The sequence below is a fragment of the Pectinophora gossypiella genome, chromosome 21 (assembly GCF_024362695.1).
Source record: "Pectinophora gossypiella chromosome 21, ilPecGoss1.1, whole genome shotgun sequence".
NCBI lineage: Eukaryota > Metazoa > Arthropoda > Insecta > Lepidoptera > Gelechiidae > Pectinophora > Pectinophora gossypiella.
The window spans coordinates 892,535-899,880 of NC_065424.1; the positions used below are offsets into that span (position 1 = coordinate 892,535).

General features: G+C 36.3%; 1 long non-coding RNA gene across 1 annotated transcript; it reads left to right on the plus strand.

Moving 5' to 3' along the window:
- The first annotated feature begins 4,777 nt into the window (after window positions 1-4,777).
- On the plus strand, window positions 4,778-6,851 carry LOC126376771 (uncharacterized). The gene is made up of 3 exons (XR_007567752.1): window positions 4,778-5,490; window positions 5,584-5,714; window positions 6,662-6,851. It is a non-coding gene; the product is annotated as an uncharacterized LOC126376771 (long non-coding RNA).
- Window positions 6,852-7,346: the final 495 nt, after the last annotated feature.

Below are 7,346 nucleotides of genomic sequence, written 5' to 3' on the forward strand. Positions count from 1 at the left end.
CATTGTCTCCGCTCACCTCAGTGGAAAGTTTAGCATTCAATTATTACTATCAATTATGGTTAGCCACACCTTTTTAAAGTAATATTATTGTCGCTATGCCCTCTCCCTAAATTAGAAAGAAAGAAAGAAACGTTTATTATAAAGGGACACCACAGTAACAAATATAAAATAAATAACAACTATATAATATAAAAACTAATAGCTAACATAATTAGCACTCCTAATTTGGTGAATATAAATCTATTTAAAAGAAAAATAATAGTAACTAGTACAAGCTTATAGTTATGTATAATTTATACCTCTTCGAGAGCATAGCAGAACAGATTAAGCAGATTAATACTGTGCTACTGCTAGTTTCATGGGACGGCACATGAAGTACAAAAATAAAGATATTTAATATTCAACATAATATAGGAAGTTATTTACTATATTTATTTTTAGTGTACAAACAACCTGGGATAGATTATTTGGAAATAGGTTACGCCGGTGAGGATATGGTTTGGACATGGTGATTTAAAACTGTCGGGATAGAATGGCACATGAAGTACAGAATACAGATACTTATTTTATTTATTTATAGATCACTTACAGCTATGTACATTATAACATTTAGTTAGAACATAATTAAACAAAGTAAAACAGTACTTATGTGTAGTGTAAGCCTATTACTTATATTAGATATACTATGCGAAATTGTTTGATTAAAAGGTACAAAAAAAACACCATATGCTCCGTATGCTAAAACAATAATTATAATATTTGAATATGTAAATAAATATGTTTATTTTAGTGTTTGAGCATAATCGCACAGTCTAATGAGAATATAATTCACTATGTGTTATTAGGTACTTGGAGTCATACTTCCAAGTATTGCAAGTATTGGATTGGAAACAAATTTACGAGTAGTTGGCATAGGATGGCACATAAGTACAGAATAGACAGGTTTTGACTTGATATAGGAATTTATTTGAAATAAATGACATATACACACAATTAAAATTGACCACATGATCAAATTATTCAAATAATAATATTAAGGAATGAAAAATAATGTTAAGTGTTCAATAATAATTTGTCTATTTGCTATTTAATCTAAATCATCTGTGTGGGATTTTTTCAAAAGCGAACATTTAATTAATTATACAGCATTTTTGAAAATTTAAACATTGCATTGCAAATTTATCACATCATTAAAATAAAATAAAAAAACCAACAGTTGAAACGAAAACTATCAAACAAACTTTTGACTAATTAACTTATTTGCCTATCATTTTATTTAATCTTCTTATCGTGTGATTTGTGAAGTGAAATACCTACCAGCCTCATCAATCCTGGTGTCAGGGTTACGATTGAGCCGCCAAAAACCCTGACATGGCTCCTGTAACAATTACTCACTTACCTCAGTAAATAGTAACCAACCAGGACTAACGGCTTAACGTGCTTTCCGAGTCACGAATCATCTTACTTTCGGACAATCAGGTGATCAGCCTGTAATGTCCTAACCAAACTAGGGATCGCAAAGTGTTTTTTTGGGTTTTGAACCCGGGGCTCCCAATCGTACGATAGAAGAAGATATCAGAATTCTGTACCGTCGGTGACAAGTAATACAACTCGAGTTGTATCACTTTTGAGTTATTAGCACACACTCCATGTTCAAAAAAATCTCTTTCTTTCTGTCTAATTCTCGTAACTGTAGCTATTATAAATACGGTGATAATTTTTGTGTTCAGTGATATAAGTACTGTTTGTGAAGGATTCATGCTGTTATAACACGTGTAACATAATTCATCTTAACTTGTATTAAAGTGAAATGAAGATTTTCATTAAATATTTTGGTGTAAGTAAATGCAACTCAACATATATTAAAATACACGCAATCCTTGAATTCTCACGGTCCATGTTTAATGATATAATTTTAGTTGTAACATCAAACACCAAATTTGTTTTTTCGTGAAAAGTAATATAAATTAATATATATCAAAATATTTCAGAAAATACGATCTTGGATATCAATAACGTGTCGTGTATAATGATACATACAAGTTCGATTCCATGCGCCACCAGTGTGTATCCTAGGGTGACCTCCGCATAAACCTGTCTATGGGAAGACATTTTGTCTAGAGCCACAGCAAACCATATCTGATCCGCATTGCGAATGGGTATAGGTTAAGTTAGTACTTCAGACCAAACCGTGTTTTTTCTCTTTCTGCTATAGCCACCTTGTAGTACTTAATTACAGTACCTCAATAAGTTGTGGGTCCTGATCATGGCGTCGTTATCACCATGGTAGGGTTAGTCAAGAGGTATTTGAGATTTGTCATAACTGTCGTTAGTCTCCTTCCCTTAGCTCGAAGCATAGCTGTTTTACATAGTTTTCTTGATTACATGCAGGTTAAGCGGTGGCAGATTGAACGCTGCCTTCATTGCTAAGGAGGTTGTAGACGTGAAATAATGGCTCCAAATATTATCGAGCTCCAATTAATATGCAAGCTCAATACACGCTGGTTAGATCTTTGATGCAAGCGCCGGTAGTGGTATTTTTGAACCTACACAGCCGTAGATGATCGTACATACTTTTGGGTTTAAGGTCCTACTGGGATCCAGCTCGGCATCGGCAGCATCGGGATCTGCCACATCATCTCAAGAGAAGATTACCAGTTTCTCAAACACGTTGAATGGTGTAAATTTGTCGAGCTACCTCATTTTTATAAACGGAATAACTACTCTGAACTCTTGAGCACCACCAGTAATATTTTTTTCTGTATTTTGATTACATAAGAGAGAATTATGCACAGGACTGTGAAAAATGGAAAGAGGAAGGGGAGGCCTTTGCACAGCAGTGGGATCTTGTAGGATAGATTAGATTAGAATAAATAATTGGCAACACCACGGGCACAACCCCTTAATTAAACCAGGTCACAAAGTTTGTAAAAATCCCAGGAGGTATTTGAGCTTCTGAAAGGAGTTAGTAGGCTTACATAGTCAATAAAAGCACGCATAATGGACCACTTGCGTTTATGCGGAAAACTGAGCCCATTAAAATAACATTACATATGAGACATTCGAGTATTCATTGAGTCAAGTCAGGGGCCTATGGCGGCTCAGTTATAACCCTGACACCAGGGTTGATGGGGTTGGTAATTCACCTCACAATCCACACGATAGAAGATGAGACATTTGCCCATACATGTTGTGTCGACCCCACCTAGAGTGAGATAAGGGCAGGAGGATGATGATGATATAGTGGAAAGTTTGCCCACTACACAATAGTGGTCCATATGCGAGGATACGCGGAAAGTCCCCCACGTGTGCTTACGTGTAGAGTTTTGCGGAAACGAGCTCATTTAGCTTAACCATAACAGACCCCTACCCTAACCTACCCTGAGGATAGCCCTGTGTAACCTATAGGTTTGGAGGTGAACCAATGATCTTCATTTTCACTACCTATTCTTATCGTCGACATTGATTCGACTCCGTTTATCGTTTTGTCAATGTTGCGGGCTCCCATTAGACCGGGAATTATGATAATTCGAAATATAGAATGTTACTTTACCTTAGGGGATTTTGATTGTGGAATGAGTTGTGATCTTTTAAATAGTTTCAGCAGGAAAGAAGTAACACTTACCGGTTTGTGTGATTTTGGTTTAAAAGTACGTAGGTACATCACCTTTATCTTCAGGCCATACTGCCAGGCTAGCCCGAAACATTCCTAATGACCAGTCTTAATATGATTCCTCTTACCTTCAAATGAAGGAACAAATGTTAGGAGTGGAAATATTATCATAATTGAATTTGTAAGATTTTGACTGCAAAAATGAACCAAAAGTGGTTTTGATTAGGGGCGTAGTGGCGTGGACAAAATGTGTTTGTAGTGAGCAGCAGTGGTGGTTTTGACTGGTTATTTATGAGTTTTGAGAGTTTTCATAACAAAAATATCTTATTATCGCCACCTTACACTATATATACGTGTACCATCTTTATATGTATTTATTACTAGAAATTCGTAAAAACATGTATCATTTTACACAATAAAACCGAAAAAATAAGTCATGTTAAACCACTTGACACAAATTCGTTATACTTTATCGTTTGTGTCAATTGATATAAGTTACGTTTTTTTACTTTTTAAAGAAAATAAATAGAATTTTGCCTTTCTACAACTTTATGAAATAAACTTTCTTCCAAGACATTTTGTTTTTTGTAGAATAAGACTGTAAAATTATTAATTGAAATACCTACTCTGATGATATATCAACGATGACTTTTGTATAGTTATGTGTGTAAAAAGGTATAACTAGACTTGTATCAATTTACATTTACACAGTATAAAAGTTGGTGTCAACTGATACATGTAATTTATTTTGATCCTCTACCATTTCTGTTTAGGTTCTAAATATTAGAAAAGAAACCTTCCATCATCACCTATCGACACATCTAACTTCTGTTCCATTATTCCTTATAAGTCGCGAGCTAGAATGTTTTTAACTTTAAACTCGATTTTCTCAAAACTTGAATTTTGGACTTGTATTACTTTTCACCGACGGTCAAAGACCTTGTATATTCTATACAGTCTTTGCCGACGGTACAGAATTTTCCTTTTATTCTACTCGCATAATAATTTAATAATATGGTGTATAGTAGTGTTGCCGCGATAGTGCCCTATCGATAGTTTTCGATCGAACTATCGATAGTTTTGTACGATCGATAGGGTCCTTAATTCCGATAGTATTGTAAAAAAAATCCCATCCACTCATTTAAGTTTTTTTTTTTAGTATCGATGCTATCGTTGCTTATCAATAGTATCGCCAAAAACGTGTTATCGATAGGCCTATCCGTTGGGTAGATGATTTATCAAAATAATAATATTAAATTAGTATCCCTAACTTGAAATTTAACAGTTCTAATTTAAAAAAAAGGTACCGCCTGTCTGACCTTCCAACCCCCGAAGGGAAAACCAGCACCAAAGACCAAGTATTAGAATCATTGAAATACTTGGTCCTTGGTTGCGAGAATTTCGATTAGTGTTGCCGATCGATAGACAACTATCCTATATATTAAGATATATGTAGAAGTGAGGATCGCGACCACAGGTTATGGTTTTCCACTTGGTACGGCTATACTATATGCTGCGTGCACCGCCCTCTGTATGCTGCCGCCCACCGTCTTCTTCACGATGTCAGATCACCTCGTAGGCGCCCTTCCTCGCGCACGTTTGCCATCTATTTGCCCAAAGATGATCTGCTTCTCCAGACTGTGCTTCGGAGACCGCATAATATGTCCGAAGAAGCTTAGGGCACGATTCCGGCATATTGAGGAGAGCCGCGTCGTGATCTTGAGCTCTTTTAATATGGACTCATTCGTACACGTAAAAAGCCTTAAATTACCAAGTAGAGAAAGTCCGGCATGAGGTGAGCACGAAGTTTTGAAGACAGGAGTGATTGTATTAGATTTCCTCCTGAGCAGTTGCACTACAAATTTAGTGATGAAGAGGTGAGTGATCGAAAAAATATGTCATAGAAGAACTTGTAGACATCATATTAATCTGAGTTACTTGTATTAATCAGATTTTTTACTAATTTTCAGGCAATACTTGACAGAAACCTTAAGTGGGATGACATAATTATAAAGAAAATCAATAAGAGGATGAACTCTTTTAATGTTTATAAAACAATAGTATGGAAGAATTTTGATGCATCTTGGAGCAATGGCAACATGTAAGCATATTCCTAGTTAAAAATATATTTAAGTGAGTGTTGCTCGTTGTAAGTGGATTTCCTTTACGGCTGATTAGGCTCAGGCCTAGGACGGCCAGATATGAGGAACGGCTAATCCTGTTTTTTTCTCTAATGTGGTTTGTAAGATCAATGACCAACCTCATCAACCTGCTGCTGTGACTATTCGGGTGTCCCAGACTAAAGGCCCTTGACGTAGCTTACTTATCTAATGAAATGCCTATGTAGGTACTTAAGTAATTAGTAACGGAGTCAAGACTCTCTTTGTGAATTTGCCTGTTATGTATGAAACCGTTTATCATGCCAGTCATAGTAACTAAACACATAACGGCCTCCGTGGTCTAGTAGTTGAACGTTGTGCTCACAATCCAGAGGTCCCGGGTTCGAATCCTGGTGGAGAAAAATTTGCTTTGTATTCCTTGTTTTGCTAGGACATTACGGGCTGAACACCTGATTGTCCAAATGTAAGATGATCAGTGCTTCAGAAGGCATGTTAAGCTGTTGGTCTTGGTTACTACTCACTAGGCGGACCCTTGGCGGCTTAATAATAACCCAGACACCAGGGTTGATGAGGTTGGTAATCCATCTCATAACTCACATGATAGAAGAAGAATAGTAACTAAGGAAGGGATCTTCTTCAGTATTATATAATGGGCTAGGTAATGGACTCCAATGCGGGTTGGTGGAGGTGTTTTTACGGTGTTTTTCTTTTTTGGAGCAGCATGGTGGTGGAGTATGCTCCATACCCCCTCTGGTTGATTGAGGGGAGGCCTGTGCCCAGCAGTGGGATGTATATAGGCTGTTTATGTATGTATGTAGGTAACGGACTGGTATCTATCTTAAAAAACTGACTGCATGTTGTCTTGATTTATTAAAGTTTAGAGAGATGGAAGTGTATACAGCATTTTTAATATTTGTTTTCTCTTCAGATTTGGGAGTTGTGAGTGACAACGAGCAGATTACATAACAATGGGAGGATAACAAGGGCCTTAACTGAAAAAACTGGTGAATGTTCCCAAATAAACCTCACAGATGTAGAAGAAACACAAAATAAATTTGTTTATTTATTTTATTTCTGTTCCCTACTAAACTAGTAATAAAACATACTTTTTACAAATACTTTTTGATTGTATTTTATTTATAACATCAAAACTTGCACAGAAAAAAGAAATATTTATATTTGTGATGGGTTGCTTATCTGTCACCACTCTGGTCATTATGTCCATCACAAGAGGCTGCAGTTGGTCTTCTTGGTAGTGCTTGGCTCAGTCCATCCTGGTATGGTGGTGTGACTATGTATGTATGTACAGCACCACAATGGTAGGTATGTATGTAAGTATTTTTTATACTCCTGGGTTCTTCTTTCTTTATTCGTCACCATCTAAAACAAGTATAATGCTTAGATAATTATTCTAATAAGAAACAAACATAAATAGCCTATTTATTATGTCCCACTGCTGGGCATAGGCATCCCTTAAATCAACTGGAGGGGGTACGAAGCATACTATATGCTGCTCGACTGCAGATTAGTGACGGTGTTTGGCCTAAATAGCCCGGGAATAACTGCTTGACGTGCCTTCTGAAGCACAGAATCATCTGACTTCTTTAGACAAT